This window comes from Grammomys surdaster, unplaced genomic scaffold (genome assembly GCF_004785775.1).
Source record: "Grammomys surdaster isolate TR1022 unplaced genomic scaffold, NIH_TR_1.0 332481, whole genome shotgun sequence".
Classification (NCBI taxonomy): domain Eukaryota; kingdom Metazoa; phylum Chordata; class Mammalia; order Rodentia; family Muridae; genus Grammomys; species Grammomys surdaster.
In genome coordinates, this window is record NW_021627708.1 from 1 (window position 1) to 17,351 (window position 17,351).

Genomic DNA, 17,351 nt, shown 5'->3' on the forward strand with positions numbered 1-17,351 from the left:
CTCTCTCTCTCTCTCTCTCTCTCTCTCTCTCTCTCTCTCTGTCTACTCCCTCAATTCCCCTCCCCATGCCCTGAATAAATTCTATTCTATATTATGCTGTTATGTGGCTGGTCCCTCAGAGGGAAGGGATGCCTCAGCATGGGCCCATAGAAGCATCCCCTTCCCCCACATCTGACTACACATCCACCAAACATATTCCTTCTCTCTATATATTTTTATAAAACACAACAGACAGTATCTATGCATATTTTTAAAACTTCACAATTTTGAATTTTGAATATTATTAAAACAGTTTAAAAATTTCTCAGTCAGAAAAAAAAACCTCTTCTGACTGAGTTATCTCCCCAGTTTTCCCCAAACATGATGCTTTGTATGTGGTTTGTGAACAATTGTTTCTAGTTATTCAACCTGGTGTTCGTCTTATTACACTGGTTATCATGGAGCCCAGGCTGGTTTCAAACTTACCATGCAGCTAAGGCTGGAATTGAACTCCTGATATTCCTGCCTCCACCTCCCAATTGCTGGGATTTCAAGGGTTTGCCAACACATTTTGCTTCAGTGTTAGAATGCAGTTTATAGATTATTTGTACATATCTACAATTGAGGATTTTTATAGCTTTATAACATAGACATTTAATACTACTGTATTATAGAGTATGTATCATTTGCATTTGATGATATCATCAGGCAACGTGGGGCCTTTAAAACACACAGAACTATATAGCTACTCGACAGTAAGCCCTGTACTTCATTTAGTTACTTAGGACCGTCCATGACTTAAAAGTTATTCTGGTAGCTGCAAAGATAGCTCAGTGGTTAAGAGGACTTGCCTTTCCAGAGGACCCAGATTCAGTTCCCAGCACCCAAGTCCAGCAACTCCAGCCTTCTGATCTCCAGCTCCAGAGGCTCCAAGGTCTTTGGTCTCTGCAGACACCTGTGCTCACATACACTTACCCAGACACAGACTCAGACGCATATATGGAATTAAAAGATAATAAAACAAATGAAATCTCTTGTTCTGTTTAGGAAACTTACTGTCTATCAACGATAATTGTGAAAATGTTTTTGTGTGTTGGATTTCTAAGTGGCGGATGGCTTGCCAATGCTGCCATCTTCTGGATGGCATTGTGTACTGCACCATGCAAAGAAGAATCAAGTTCTTTATGTATGTGGTGAGAAATTTCACTCTTTTTACTTTGGAAAGGCATGGGCACTCTTTTTCCTATTTCCCTCTATATCCCTCATTAAATTTTTGGCTGTTTGTCACTGTTCCAGCCACCGGATGGAGTTAGGATGCTGTGCTACCATCGTAGAGTAAACTGGGTGGACTGTCTTCATTTCACCCTTTGGGACTTGTGTTCCTCCTACTCTGCCCTGCTTTATGCCGTAGGAGCATAGGCTAGCCTATAGGAAGCACATCTATAAGCCTCCATGTCCTTAGCTTCCAGGTAAATCAGGGCAGTGGAAAGCATTAAAACAAGATCAAAGGGAGAGGAGGGATCTGACCTGGCGCATCTCCTCCCTTAGTGCCATTTAAGGTCATATCTTCCATCTAAGGCCTTAACTAAAACAGCTTGTTCTCTAGAAAAGTGGTAATTACTTCCTACTTATGCCATTAAGAGCCAGAGCCAAATGTGATAACAGCCTCATTTGAATGAGAAATGCCTCTGATAGGCTCGTGCATCTGACATGTCCTCCCTCGATGCCGGTGCTGTCCTGATGCCGGTGCTGTCCTGATACACTCGTGTATCCGACCCTCTGCTCCCTAGCTGTGGGGAAGGTTATGGAACATTTATGATTTGGACCTTGCTGGAGGACATGCCACTGGGGGGGGGGTTGAGAGTTTATAGCCTCTCTCTACTTCCTGCTCTGTCTCCGTGTTTACTGTGTGTGGATGAAATGTGAACCTCTGCTTCCAGCAACTTCTGTCATGCCTTCCTTGCCATATGGACTTTATCCCCCTGGAACTTGAAGCTAAAATTACTCCTTCTTCCTTAAATTGCTTTTGGTCATGAGATTTTTATCACAACAACAGAAAAGTAACTGATACAAGTCTCTGATTATTAAGCCAGTTAGAACGTGGCCGCCTATGGTCACCTGTTATAATGATCTATTAAATATCTATTAGGCCCGCTGAGAAAAAGGGCCCAAAATAAGTAACTGAAGGGAGGAAGGGCATATTTTGTTTTGCAGATCTAGGGGATGGAGCCCATACAGGGTTGGACACATGAGTGTAGAGGGACAGCACCACAGATAGGGAGCACTCAGTCAGATACACACTATTCGCTATTCGAGGCATTTCTCATTCAAATGAGGCTGTGAAGAAGGTGTTGATGCTGGAGGGCTCTGCCCATAGCCATGGGAACGTGAGGCAGCTCGGTTATATCTTGGTCAAATGAGAAGCAGACTCCTAAGGCCAGAAGGGCTGCCACCCCTGATGGCCTCCCATCCATTATAACTCCTCAAAGCAGTGCCCCTAAGCAGCTGGGGACCAATCATCCAAACACAGGTCTGTGGAGGACACTGAACATTCAAGTCATCAGTTCCAGACCACAGCAATGGAAAGCTGGTAACTGTTACCTCATCGTGCTATGATGTGGATAGAGAGTGTTCTCTAAATGCCTAGGTGTTGAAGGTTTGGGCCCTAGCATGACGCTTTTGGGAGGAAGTGGAACCTAGTGAAGAGAAGGGACCTAGTGGGCACAAGTCCCAGGAGCTATTCCTGAGGAGCATTGTGTGACTTTATGTTAACTCTACACAAGCTAGAGTCATCAGAGGGGTGGAGACTCCTTCATAAGATCTGGCTATAGCTGGGCAGTGGTGGCGCACACCTTTGATCCCAGCACTTGGGAGGCAGAGGCAGGCAGATTTCTGAGTTTGAAGCCAGCCTGGTCTACCGAGTGAGTTCCAAGACAGCCAGGGCTACACAGAGGAGACCCTGTCTCGAAAAACCAAGGTGGCAGGGGGGTTGGGGGGGGGAGATCTGGCTATAAGCAAGCCTGTGGAGAATTTTCTTAATTAGTGATTAATGGGGGAGGGCTCAACCCATTATGAGTGGTGCTATCCCTAAGCTGGTGGTCCTGGGTTCTATAAGAAAGCAGGCTGAACCAGCCATGGAGGGCAAGCCAGTGAGCAAGCACCCTCCATCAGCTCCTGCCTCCAGGTTCCAGCCCTATTTGAGTTCCTGACCTCACTGTTTTTGATTAAAAAAATTATTTATTTATTTTATGTGTATGAATACACTGTAGCTGTCTTCACACACACCATAAGAGGGCATCAGATCCCATTACAGATGGTTGTGAGCTACCATGTGGTTGCTGGGAATTGAACTCAGGACCTCTGGAAGAGCAGCCAGTGCTCTTAACTGCTGAACCATCTCCCCAGCCCGTGAAACTCGGTTTTAAATCATTATTTTATGTATGAATGTTTTGCCTGTGCCTGAGGAGGCTAGAAGGTGATGCTGGGTTCCCTGGAAATGAAGATACAGATGGTGGCTAACTGCCATGTGGGTGCTAGGAGCTGAGCATAGGTCCTCCAGAAGAGCAGCCAGTGCTGGTAACTGCTGTGCCATCTCTCCAGCCTCCACCTCTTCCTTTTTTAAAGTTTTGTATGACTGTGTGACTGAAGAGGATTTACATTTTCATTACACCCGCCCTTCTCATTTTCTCTATAGTTACTGTTACTCTTACACTGTTAACAACAATTCGGCGAACACTGGTGTGTGCTCTGACAAACTGGTCTCATTTCGTTTGGAGATAGTAGTGGGGTTGCTGGTCCTATGGTCATTCTATTTTTATTTCTTGAGCGTCCCCATATTGCTTTCCATGATGGGCATGAACTTCCCACAGTGTTTGGGAATTCCTTTGACTCTGCATCCTCATCAGAACTTGCTGTAATCATTTCGACAATAGTTGTCCTTACTGGGGTTATGACAAGGACACGGGCTGTAATTGCTAGAAATGCTGACCTTGCCCTGGGCCTGCAAATGTCTAATGGATAACTAAAAGCAAGATAAATCTTGGCACCTCTGCCTTCATTTTGTATTTGCTTTTTCTGCCTTAAACTTTGGAACAAATTCCTGCTCTACATGTTAATCATTTAGGTAGTGTTTGCCCTATTTCTCTGTTTCAAGGTTCAATGTACCCAGATAAATATCTAGGGAGTTTTAAAGATTTTTCTGGAACATCCTGAATGCCCTGCTGCAGAATTCCTAGAGGGACACTCCTAGAAGTCTACCTTCCTGGCCCTGCACCTTCCAGGAACAGGGTTTTACAGGCAGTTCATCCCATGTGGATACTGTCCACTTAAGCTGGAGCCATCTTCTCCCGGGAACTGAGTTGTGTCTCCCTCCCAGGATGACACGTCAGATGGAAAGCCAACATGTACGGTGAATGGAGGAGATGGCAGCAACTTCCTCAGCACCAAGAGGCGGTTGTTCCGCTGTGAGCAGCATCTACTGCTCACCCTGGCAAGGCTGAGTGCAAACTTCCTTTGTTCTCTTCGCTCTGAACAACCCGGGCCACTCCCGCTGCCCAGGAGACAACCCTTGGACCTGTTTTCCTCCCAGGGGCCATCTGACTTTCTTGTCTGTTTTTAAGCTATGTCCTCAAGTAGCCTCTCCTGTCCTCAAACTCATTTGTCAAACTGTGGATGACCCTAAACTTCTGACACCCCTGCCTCCACCCCCACACCCCAACACTGCTGGGCTTACAGGCATGTACCACCTGCCCTATTTATACAGTGCCAAGAACAGACCCCCAGGCCTGTGCCCGTTGTGAAAGCAACTGAACTACATCCCCAGCTGAGGGAGCCGGAGTTAGATCCCTGATAGGCAGATGATAGGTAGAGGGGCCACGAATAGATAAAAAACGATGATCATTTTCCCGTTTCTTCTCATACTCCTGACTTGAGACAACTATCTAAATGTCTGGTGGGCTTTTTCTCCTACCAGTAGGGTTCCCCTGCCACTGGGATTGGAGACTGGAGGAGTTGAAATGAATGCTTATTTTATCATGAGGCAGAGGCCGGGGTGGAATTCCATGGCATGGAGCGTCAAATGCGTGTATTTTATTTAAAGGCTTGGTTCCTTCGGGTGGTACTGGAAGATGGCGGAACCTTTAAGAGAAAGGTCATTAGGTCACTGAGGGCATGCTCTAGAAAAGGATTGTGGGAACCAGTTTCTTCTCTTTCTCTCACCTTTCCTGGCTCACAAGAAGCTTCCTATGTTATGCATTTCCAGCATAAAGTGCCTTGGTGGATGAAAATGATGACAAGACCGCTCGCTCCAAGGTACGGCTGATGAAGAGGGGTTTAGTGTAGATATGAGGGAGGACGGCCAGAGGCATCTGGGAGACTCCAGACTGAACCAGGCCATGAGAGGAGAGAGAGAAGGCAAAGCGAGAAGCGAAGAGTGGAGAGAGGAGAGAGGGCAAGTGGATCAAGGGAGGAGCCCAGGACCAAAAGAGTGCTGGGCAGAAAAGGGAGGTTGATGGCACAAGAAACCGAGAAACCGGAGGAAGGGAGGAGGAAGGGAAGCAAAGCGTCTGGACTACAGAGATTTAGGGTAGGGGGCGGGGACGAGAAGTGCTGGGCGGAGCCACAGAGAGCTCACAGGAATGAGCCTTGTCCAGGGTTTCTTTGGGACCTGACAGCTTGAGACCTGAAATAACAGTACCCTCAATTCTGTTTTCAATTAGCCATAATCGCGCCTTGGGTAAACCTCATTGGCTACGATGCTGCCACTGCGCAAAGCTGGGCACTCAATTTTGGACTGACCATGTAAAACTGATTCAAAACTAAACTTTCTTTTCTGAATTTTAATTTATTTTAAAAACACTATTTTTTATTTATGTATATGTATGTGAACCTGTATTACTGTATGTGCCAAAAGAGGGCATCAAATCCCCTGAGACTCTAGTCATAGGCAGTTGTGAGGTACCATGTAGGTGCTGGGAATTGAACCTAGGTCCTTTGCAAGAGCAGCTAGTGTTCTTTTTTGTTTTGTTTTGTTTTTCGAGACAGGGTTTCTCTGTGTAGCCCTGGCTGTCCTGGAACTCACTTTGTAGACTAGGTTGGCCTCGAACTCAGAAATCCACCTGCCTCTGCCTCCCAAGTGCTGGGATTAAAGGCGTGCGCCACCACCGCCTGGCGAGCAGCTAGTGTTCTTAAGCACTGAGCCGTCTCTCCAGCCTTCCTTTTTCTTTCTTTCTTTCTCTTTCTTTCTTTCTTTCTCTCTCTCTCTCTCTCTCTCTCTCTCTCTCTCTCTCTCTCTCTCTGTCTCTCTCTCTCTCTCTTTTCTTTCTTTTTCCTTTTTATCTCATCTGTATTTACCTTTTAAGGCAGAATGTGATTGGGCACTATTATTTCCATTCACAAGCCTTGCTGAGAGTTAGAAGACCTAGGGAAACTTAAGGTTTTGTTCTTGGTACTTTGGATAGCAAGCCACTTGGGGAGCTCCTGTCAAGTTGTTTTAACTTGTGTTTACTTCTAAGACTAGCACATGCAGAATTAACTACAGGGAATGAAAGTTTTAAGATGTAACTTAAGCCATCTTAATTTGGTCTACTAAGGAATCCAGCTCAACAGCTAAACACTTCCGACCACAGAGTTAACGTTAACAGCAGGTTACGTCTTACGACAAACGTTCTATCAGCCTTTTGAGTCAAACCTACAGTATCACAGTATCACATGTAGACATTTGATCTTCCCCATAGTTTTCACGCCACACAGATGTTTTAAATGTTCACAAAAATAAACAGAAATCATGGAAAATATATTATCAGAAGGAATGAAGGTAAGCATCAAACACATAGTTCTGGTGAAGCTTAGTCTACTTCTTCCATGCGTGATGTGTCGTCATCTCCTTCCAGGGGTGGCATTTCTTCAGTTACAGCAGCACTGGTCTCATCCACAGTGGGATCATCCTCTTCAATACCTAGACCAAGCTTGATCATCCTGTAGAGCCTGTTAGCATGGGTCTGAGGATCTTCCAGACTGGAGCCAGAAGACAGGAGTGCAGTTTCGTACAGCAAGATGACCAGATATTTCACAGCCTTGTCATTCTTGTCAGCCTCTGCCTTTTGACTTAAGGTTTCAATAATGGAGTAATCAGGGATTATCTCCAGGTGTTTCTTTGCTGCCATGTAACCCATTGTTGAGTTGTCTCTGAGGGCTTGAGCTTTCATGATTCTCTCCATGTTTGCTGTCCACCCATACGTGCTTGTGACAATACAGCCTGGGAATGTCGCCAGTCGGTTTGACACAACCACCTCTTCAACCTTTTCCTCCAAAATATCTTTCATAATTTTGCAGAGGTTCTCAAATTTTGTCTTTTTCTCTTCCTGTTTCTTCTTTTCTTCTTCATCTTCTGGAAGTTCCAGTCCCTCTTTGGTAACAGACACCAAGGTCTTGCCCTCAAATTCCTTCAGCTGTTGCACACAATGCTCATCAATGGGCTCAATCATATAGATTACTTCTAAGTCATGCTTTCGGAGACGTTCCACAAAGGCTGAGTTAGCAACCTGGTCCTTGGTCTCACCTGTGATAAAATAGATGTGCTTCTGGTTTTCCTTCATTCTGGTGCAGTAGTCCTTCAGAGACCCCATCTCATCCCCAGAAGCAGATGTGTAGTACCGCAACAGCTCTGAAAGCTTCTTCCGATTTTGAGAGTCTTCATGAATTCCAAGCTTTATGTTTTTTGAGAACTGCTCATTAAACTTCTTGTAGTTCTTTTTATCTTCTGCCAGTTCAATAAATAGTACTAAGCATTTCTTGACCAAATTCTTCCTGATAACTTTCAGAATTTTGCTTTGCTGCAGCATTTCACGGGAAATATTTAGAGGGAGATCCTCAGAATCCACCACCCCTCTAATGAAATTCAGATACTCGGGGATTAACTCCTCACAGTTATCCATGATAAAAACTCTGCGAACATACAACTTGATGTTGTTCTTTTTCTTTCTGTTTTCAAACAGATCAAAAGGAGCGCGTCCTGGGACAAAAAGAAGGGCCCGGAATTCTAATTGTCCTTCAACAGAAAAATGCTTTACTGCCAAATGTTCTTCCCAATCGTTGGTTAAGCTCTTGTAGAACTCTCCGTATTCTTCATTAGTAGTGTCATCAGGATTCCTGGTCCAAATCGGCTTTGTTTTGTTGAGTTCTTCTTGATCAATGTACTTTTCCTTTATCTTCTTTTTCTTCTTGTCACCATCCTTCTTCTCTTCTTCATCAGAACCAACATCTTCTATTTCAGGCTTGTCATCAGACTCCTTTTCTTCTTTTTCTTTCTCTTCCTCCTTCTTTTCCTTTTCTTCAGCCTCATCATCACGGACTTCCTTATCATGTTCCTTCTCCACAAACAGAGTAATGGGATAGCCAATAAACTGAGAATGCTTCTTCACAATCTCCTTTATTCTCCTTTCCTCCAAATACTCAGTTTGGTCTTCCTTCAGATGCAAGATCACCTTTGTCCCACGGCCCATTGGCTCCCCTGTGTCAGTCCTCACTGTGAAGGATCCCCCAGCTGAGGACTCCCAGGCATACTGGTCATCATCATTGTGCTTCGTGATGACAGTCACTTTCTCAGCAACCAAATACGCAGAGTAAAAACCAACACCAAACTGGCCAATCATAGAGATATCTGCACCAGCCTGCAAAGCCTCCATGAAGGCTTTGGTGCCTGACTTGGCAATAGTGCCAAGGTTATTGATCAAGTCAGCCTTGGTCATTCCAATTCCAGTATCCACAATAGTGAGGGTTCGATCCTGTTTGTTGGGAATGGGATTAATGTGCAGCTCCTTTTCCGAGTCGAGTTTACTAGGGTCCGTCAAGCTCTCGTATCTGATTTTATCCAGAGCATCCAATGAATTGGAAATGAGCTCCCTCAGAAAGATCTCTTTGTTCGAGTAAAAAGTATTGATGATCAAGGACATTAACTGGGCAATTTCTGCCTGAAAGGCAAAGGTCTCAGCCTCCTCCATTGGTTGGTCTTGGGTCTGGGTTTCCTCAGGCATCTTGGCTGAATGAGCACGCACGAAACGTGATTACCCGTACCAGGACTCTGAAGCAACTGGCGCCTCTTTTTTCTTTCTTATTGTTAGTTTCTTTAGTGTACAGACAATAACTTTCTTTCAGGGGACTTTTTTTTTGAGGGAGGGCCTTAAGAATCCTAGGCTATCCCAAGAGTCACTATATAGCCACAGATGGCAAGCTCTTGATCCTCACATGACATCTTGCAAGACTTGGTATTAAAGGCATGTGCTACCATCCCATATTTCATTACGTTTTCATGGCTATATATCATATACACCTTGCTCATATTCATATATATATTTAATTTAAATCTAGATCCTATATATGATAGACTGAACCTTTTTCTTTTATAAGTTATTTGCTTCAGGTATTTTACTATAGAAATGGAAAGCTGCCTGATACAGAAACCTATCGGTAAATGCTTTCAAACTAGGTGTCGATAGTGTCTAAAATAAATAAGTCTTCACTAGACAGCCCAGGAATGCTGTGTTCAGCCACTGTGTATGAAAGGAGAGGCTGTGTCATGCTTGATACGTGAAGCAGTGTATGCAAATACTCACTCCTGGTACTGATACGGAAGACCTACACCCTCCATCGGCATTGCCCGTGTTTGGAATTTTCAGAAGCAGTTTGCTTTCTTTGTTAACCTTTTCCTAACCCGTATCCTCCAGTTTTCTCACATTCTACAGTCTGAGGTCATACTCCATTCTCAGGTGATTTTATTGCCTGTTGGCCTAGCCACTTCAAAGCCAAAACTAGCTCTGTTTTGCACAAAGCTTTTAGATTGTTTTGCACAATCAAGCAAACTAGTTTCCTCAAATGTGCGCGTTGGACATCTTTTGTGCTTTTAGCTGGTGTTCGTGGTGAGAATGGAAGCAAGCATCACCGAAGGGATATCTCAGGGAAAGACTTGTATGTCTGCCAGCTGTGACTTTAGACATGAGTTTTCTGACTTGAGAAAAGTCACAATCCCTTCCACAACTTCTGTTATTTTGTGGGGAGAAAGGAAGGGAATGCTGGGTTGTGCTTAGGATTCCTTGGGTTCAGTTAGACTATAGGAACAAGTTTGTGACCTTCATTTTGCTTCAGTGTCCTGGCTAGTTTTATGTCTGCTTCATACAAACTAGGATCCTTAGAGAACATGCCTCCGTAAGATCAGGCTATAGGCATAGCTGTAAGGCATTTTCTTAATTAGTCATTGAAGTGCATCAGCTCCCGCCTCCAGGTTCCTGCCCTGTTTTAAGTTTCTATCCTGATTTCCTTGTATGATGAACAGTGATGTGGAAGCATAAGCCAAATAAACCCTTTTCTCCTCAACTCTTTGGTCATGGTGTTTTACAGCAATAGTAGTCTAACTGAGACAAGTTAGTACCGGGATAGTGGGTGTGGCTGTGACAGAACTGACCACACTTTTTGGGAAGGATTGTGGAAGAACTTTGGGCTAGAAAAGGCATTGCGTTAAGAGCTCAGTGAGCTTTCTGTGGGAGCTTAGAAGATAAGAATACTGAGAGCCATACAGAAGATGGAGGCCTGGCTTGTAACACTTCCGAGACCCTACCAGGGCACTTGCATGAAGAATCAGTGGTATTTGGTCAGCTGGAACTGAAGAATCAGCTGCGATTAATAAGAGACCAGAACCACTAAAGTAAAACATTTGCTTTGCTGGGACAATGGGTGCTGGTCAGCTAGGGCTGAAGAATCAGCTTTGGTGACGAAGAGACCAGCATTACTGAGGTGAAATCTTCTGGGAAGCGTTTCCTTAGGGCCAGCACATAGAAGCTGTGATCCAGAAGTGGCCAAGTTTGTGCTGCCTTGTGATAGCAGCTGAACTTGGTAGTTTAAATCACTCAGCTGGTACTGGTTTTGAAGGCAGGAAGGGATCATAGAGAACAACTGAGGTTTGCTACTGGGACAGGCTATAAAGGAAGGCCCAGCCAGAGAACCAATAGAAGCCCTGGGATTCAAGAGGTCGTGCAGAGAAGCCGAAGCTTGGTGGCCTGAAGAGAGTCTGTGAGAGGCTGTTGGTGGACGTGTAGCCCAGTTTTAGCAGAAGATTCCAGCATTTTGGAGATTCTAAGACCATGCATGGGATGACTGCCAAGAACAGCAGTAGCTGTCACTAGAAGACAAGCTGTGTGTTGCAGAGAGCAGAGCCAGAGCAGGTCCCCAAGCCACCTGGAGGAGGCCGGATTGTGAGTAACTCTCAGATATTAGAGTTATCTATACTTCTGGAGTTTTGATTTTGCTTTGTTCATATTGTGACTGTGTCCTGGTTTCTCTCTCTTGAAGTACAAAAGCACTTATTTTTTATTTTACAAGAGCCTACAGTTGAGAGACTTTAAACTTAATTTTTTAAAAAGTCTTACAGAGAATTTGGATTTTATTTTATTTTAATTTTTTTTTTTTGAGAATTTGGATTTTAAAAGAGACTGGATTTTTTTTTTTTTTAAAAGACAGCCTTTAAAGTGGTGAATTTGTTAAGGCTGTGGGACTTTCCAAGTTTGTAAAATGTTTTTTGTCTTAAGAGTTTCTGTTGCTATGAGGAGGCACCGTGACCACAGCAACGCATAATGGAAGACTTTTAATTGGGGCTGGCTCACAGATTCAGAGATTTAGCTCATTATTGTCATGGTGGGAAACAGAGTGGTGCCCAGGCAGACGCGGTGCTAGAAAAGAAGCAGAGAGTTCTACACTGGGGTCTTTAGGCAGCATGAAGAGAAAGTGATACTGGGCCTGGCTTGAGTATTTGAAATCTCAAAGCCCACCCTCAGTGATACACTTCTCCAACAAGGCCACACCCACTCCAACAAAACCACACCTCCTAATACTGCCACTCCCTGAGAGCCTGTGGGAGCCATTTTCATTTAAACCATCACAGTTTTATATTGTGATGTCTTTATTAATGTGTTTATGTTGGGATTGAACAAGAAAGAACTGGTTGTGGCTTAACAGTGATGTGTTTGTGTATCAAATTGATAAGAGGTCAGCTGTCCTGGTTAGTTTATGTCAGCTGGTCACAAACTAGAGTCATCAAGAGAGGAGGGAGCCTTCATTGAGAAAAGGCCTCCACAGGCTCAGGCTGTACGCAGGCCTGTAAAGCAATTCCTTAATTAGTGAGGGATGTGGGAGGGCTCAGCCATTGTGGGGGGGGGCATGCCCTGGCCTGGTGCTCTTGGGTTCTATAAGAAAGCAGGCTGAGCAAGCCATGGGGAGCAAGGCAGTAAACAGTGACTCCATGCTCTCTGTATCAGCTCCTGCCTCCAGGTTCCTGTCCTACACGAGTTCCTGACTCCACTGCTTTTGATGATAAATTGTCATATGGGACTGTGAGCGACACAAACCCTTTCCTTCCCAAGTTGCTTTTGGCCCTGGTGTTTCATCTCAGCAAACTGTAACCCTAAGGCAGTCAGCTTTGTCATGGCCACAAGCTGGGATGCGCTTGATGTTCTCCAGAGCCTATTTGTAATACATAACCATTTAAATTTTCTCATATTTTTACCAGTGAAGACAGGAGGGGTGTGAACTGATGTAGAAACCAGTGCGCTCAGCGAGGTAACTTCTCTTTCTTTCTTTCTTTCTTTCTTTCTTTCTTTCTTTTTTTTTAAAAAGATTTATTTTTATGTAGACGAGTACGCTATAGCTGTCTTCAAGACATACCAGAAGAGGGCATCAGATCCCATTACAGATGGCTGTAAGCCACTACGTGGTTGCCGAGAATTGGATTCAGGACCTCTGAAAGAGCAGTCAGTGCTCCTAACACCTGAGCCGTCTCTCCAGCCCAATTTTATTTTCTTAACTATATACAAAGTATCTTTACAAGCCTGATCCTACAACAAAACTGCCAGCTCTTTAGAAATCTTTCTACCTGTGTCATTCTACAGAGCTAGGCTACCTTCTCTTGAGCTCCAAACCCAAGGGGAGTCCTTAGCTCTCTTTCCTAGAATCCTGTTTTCACCTGTGTCCTGACAGCTGCTTCTCTGTTGTCCCTGGAAGCCCAAAGAGATAATCTCTAAAATCCCTTCCACAGAGGCTCTCGCACTCGTGGGCGAGAGAGAACCATCAAAGGTCCCATTGGTTACAAAAGAAATCTCCAGCTTTTTCCCCCTCACCTTTGCCGGGCTGAACCATGTTACCATCATGGAGGTGGGGACCCCAAGACAAGTCAGTAAGGGTCAAATCCTTTCACTTTTACACTGAGGTAGCTCAAGGCCATCCAGCTGACTTTGCCTTGAGTCATAGAGCAAGGACCACAAGATTTCTCCTAAGCAACTTGCCTTAAACTAGGCAGGGACTTTCCATTCTTTAGCATTCATATTTATGGAGGCTTTTAGAGACACACCCAAACTGCATCTCTTCAAGACACACCTAACTGCATCTGACAACCATTTAAGCTTTTATTTTTTGCTAACAGTTAGGTTTTCTAGGTACAATAATCAAATATCCTGTAACATCTCTTGGTCTATCTGCTCTCAACATGGGAGGGAGGGAGGATATGGCAGCAAGGACAGCTAGAGGCTGAAGCGGTGGGACAGTGAGGGTGAGGGCACACCTCTCAGTAGACTCTGAAGCAGGGACTCCAGAGGGTACTTTAGGCAGCTCTCAAGACCAGGCTGTAAATGTCAAGGCCACGCCCATTTTCCCATCAAGTTTGCACATGCTAAAGGCTGAGGCTCCCCTGTCTCCCCAACAGTGCTCTGGGTTAGGGACTGGCCCCCCCCCCCACCCCCAGAGTGCTGTCAGTTTGGGATCTGGCTTACCTTTTGCTAATGACAACTCTGTTCTGCTTGTTTGGTTTCTGACCCCAGGACAAGTGTTTGAGGTGCCGAATTTCACATATTGAGGCAGACCTGGCTTCCAGGTTCTCCCAGCATCCCTCAGTCCTGTGTGGCATAACCTGCTCCCCACCCTGAACTTCCCAGCCCATGTGGCGGTGACTTTATCAGAGTTATGTAGTATCTAGTACTCTACAGCTTCAGAATGGGGATTAGTGCAAGGGACGTTGGGGGAAAAAAAGACGTGAATCATGAATTTTCACCGTTAATACTCTTATTTCCTTTCCTCTCTTCAGTGCCTCAAAAAATCCTCTGCCTAGTGCTGCTCTTCCCTTCCTCCCTCTTCTTCCCCTCCCCCTCTTCCTCCCCTCCCCCTTCCTCCCCCTTCCTCCCCTCCCCCTTTCTCCCCCTTCCTCCCCTCCCCCTTCCTCCCTCTTCTTCCCCTCCCCCTTCCTCCCTCTTCTCCTTCCCCCTCCTTTGTGAGACAGGATCTGTAACTCAGGTTGGCCTGGAACTAAATCTCTCTCTCATGTGTGAAATATGACACTTCTAGGAATTAGTATTTTACTTATACGAATACTTTTTGAAATAAAGGGACACAAGAAAGACATAGATTAGAATGCTACTGTTGAAAACAACGTGGGATTGTGCTGCCCAGGCATCCCCTGGGCTGAGGGGACCAAGTACTAGGAGGGTTATGGGAGGGTGCCAGCAAAGGCCTCCAGCAGGCAGCAGGGGCCCAGCCCTGTTTTCTCCCAAGGCCACCTCCTCCCAGGAGGCCACCCAGTGTGCTCAGGGTGAAGGTGGAAATGTAAGCTTCTCTGTACTTTCTGGGACAACCCCAGCGTTGCACCTTCCTTTCAAGAAGCTGAGCTGCAATTCTTTATCTAGTTATTCTGTCTTTTATAAATGACATGCATGTTTATTAACACATTATGAATTATGACTTGATCTACAAATATTTTTGGCCCATTACCTCATTCAAACAAGTTAAGAAACACTCCTTAAAAAATATCTAGAAAACCTTTCTCTCCCATTCTCTTCCCCTTCCTCTCCCTGCCCTCTCTTCTTTTATTCTTCTTTTCCTCCTCCTTCTTTGTTGTTTTTTAAAGATTTTATTTTTATTCTAAATTGTGAATATGTGTGTGCCTTTGTGCATGAGGAGGCATTTCCCAGCCAATATTTTGTGTTCTCTCCAGTTAAGAATTCTAAAATATAACTCTTATCTATCTATCTATCTATCTATCTATCTATCTATCTATCTATCTTTCCATCCATCCATCCATCCAAGACAGGGTTTCATTATATGGTTCCAGATGGCCTGGAAATTGCTATGTACACTGGATTGACCTTGAACTCGATGAGATTAGCCTACCCTGCTCTTCAGAGTTCTGGGGTTAAATACATGTGCTCCTGCATTTGGCTCAAACTATCTTTTTAAAAACAAATTGATTTTTAATTTTATATGCATTAGTGTTTTTCCTGCATGTGTGTCTGTGAGGGTGTTGGATAAGCTGGAACTGGAGTTACAGATAGTTGTAAGTTGCTGTGTGAGTGAGTCCTCCTGAAGAGTAGTAGCAAGGGCTCTTAAGTGTTGAGCCATCTCCTCAAATTGTCTCTTTAAGATGAAAATCTGATTAGTCACTGTGGTGGTTGGAATAAGAATGGCTTTCACAGTTTCGTATATTTGGATGCTTTGTCATTAGGGAGTGGCAGTGTTTGAGAAAGATTTGGACTTGTGGCTGAGAAGGTGTGATCTTGTTGGAGGATCCCCTCCTTCCCTCCTCCTTCTCTTCTTTCTTCACCTGCTTCCATGCTGCTGTGCTTTCTGCCACGAATGTAATGACCTCTGAAATTCTAAGTCGGCCCTGATTAAGGGATTTATTTTAATTTAATTTAATTTTTTAAAATAAGAGCTGCCTTGTGACTCCTCAACAGCAATAGAACAGAGACTAAGATGTTCACTTATCTTTCTAAATCCCTAAGACTTTCTTTCTGTTGCTCTTAAGACAAAGACCAAACTTATGAGGCAGAAGCCAGAAGACTGTAAAGTGTTTTGTTGTTGTTTCTTTGTTGTTTTTCGGAGACGGTGTCTTGTGTCTTTCATGAGACTGGCCTCACATTTCCTGTTCAGCAGATACTTTTGCCTCTGCCTCCTGAGCACTGGGATTATGAGTGTGCACCACTGCCCTGGTTAGATTTCTGTCAATTTGACAAAAGCTACAATCATCTTAAACGAGAGCGCCTCAGTGGAGAAAATATTCCCATCAGATCCTTCTGGAGGCTAGCCTGTGGGGTTTCACTGGTGATTAATGTGGAATTTTTTTTTTTTTTTTCGAGACAGGTTTTCTCTGTGTAGCCCTGGCTGTCCTGGAACTCACTCTGTAGACCAGGCTAGCCTCGAACTCTTGGACTCGGAAATCAACCTGCCTCTGCCTCCCAAGTGCTGGGATTAAAGGCATGTGCCACCACCACCCGGCTAATTGATGTGGAATTAAAGCTCTGTACCAACCACACCTGGTCCAGCCTTTCCCGGCTCTGCTCTGCCCTGCCCTCCCCTCCCTCCCCTCCCAGCCTCACCCACTCCTTATGTGTATGGGTATTTTCCCTGCATGTATACCTGCATACCACATGCATGCCTGGTGCCCATAGAGGCCAGAAAACAATATCAAGTTTTCTTTCTTTCTTTCTTTCTTTCTTTCTTTCTTTCTTTCTTTCTTTCTTTCTTTCTTTCTTTCTTTCAGTTTTTTCAAGACAGGGTTTCTCTGTGTATCTCTGCCTGTCCTGGAACTCACTCTGTAGACCAGGCTGGCCTAAAACTCAGAAATCTGCCTGCCTCTGCCTCCCAAGTGCTGGGATCAAAGGGGTGCACCACCATTGCTGGGCCAAGTTTCTTAGAATTAGAATTACAGACAGTTATAAGTTTTTGTGTTGGGTGCTGAGAATTGAACCCTGGTCCTTTGAAAAAGCAGTCAGTGTTCTGAACTATTGAACCATCTCTCCAGCCCTGGCCTTTTCTCTCTCTGAGATGGTCTTATTCTGTGGTCCAGGCATATCCATAACTCATGATGTAGCCTGCATGAGTTGGCCTTGAGCTCATAGCAACCGTCCTGCTTCAGCTTGGCAAATGCTGGGATTATAAGTATGAACCACTCACTGTGCTCTACTTCTGCTCACACCTAACTTTCTATTTAGCTGAGCATGGTGGACACCCATCTCTAATCTAAAAATTTGGGAGGCAAAGGCAGAAGGATCAAGAATTCAAGGTCAGCCTGTGTTATATTGTTACAGTAGCGTTAGAGAACCATTAAATGAGAAAATTATTTTCTTACGAAGAAAATGAAATCTCTAGTCTGGGTGGAGACCCCACATCCAGTTGGGCTGGCCCATTGCCTAGCTAAGGGATAGCCTCTCGGGAAGATGGGTTTGTCATGCTAAAGGGGTGGCAAGAATATTTATCCCTTTCATAAGCTAATACATTTTTGAGCAGGCATCTCGCGGGGGTGCCGCTTCGCTTCCACACTCATCTGGGAGGACCGGAGAGGAAGG

At 44.7% G+C, this 17,351-nt stretch overlaps 1 non-coding gene and 1 pseudogene across 1 annotated transcript; both read right to left on the reverse strand.

Moving 5' to 3' along the window:
* Positions 1-5,611: 5,611 nt before the first annotated feature.
* On the reverse strand, positions 5,612-5,753 carry LOC114616538. The gene has a single exon (XR_003710652.1). It is a non-coding gene; the product is annotated as a U4 spliceosomal RNA (small nuclear RNA).
* A 1,000-nt stretch (positions 5,754-6,753) lies between these two features.
* On the reverse strand, positions 6,754-9,011 carry LOC114616536 (annotated as a pseudogene).
* Positions 9,012-17,351: the final 8,340 nt, after the last annotated feature.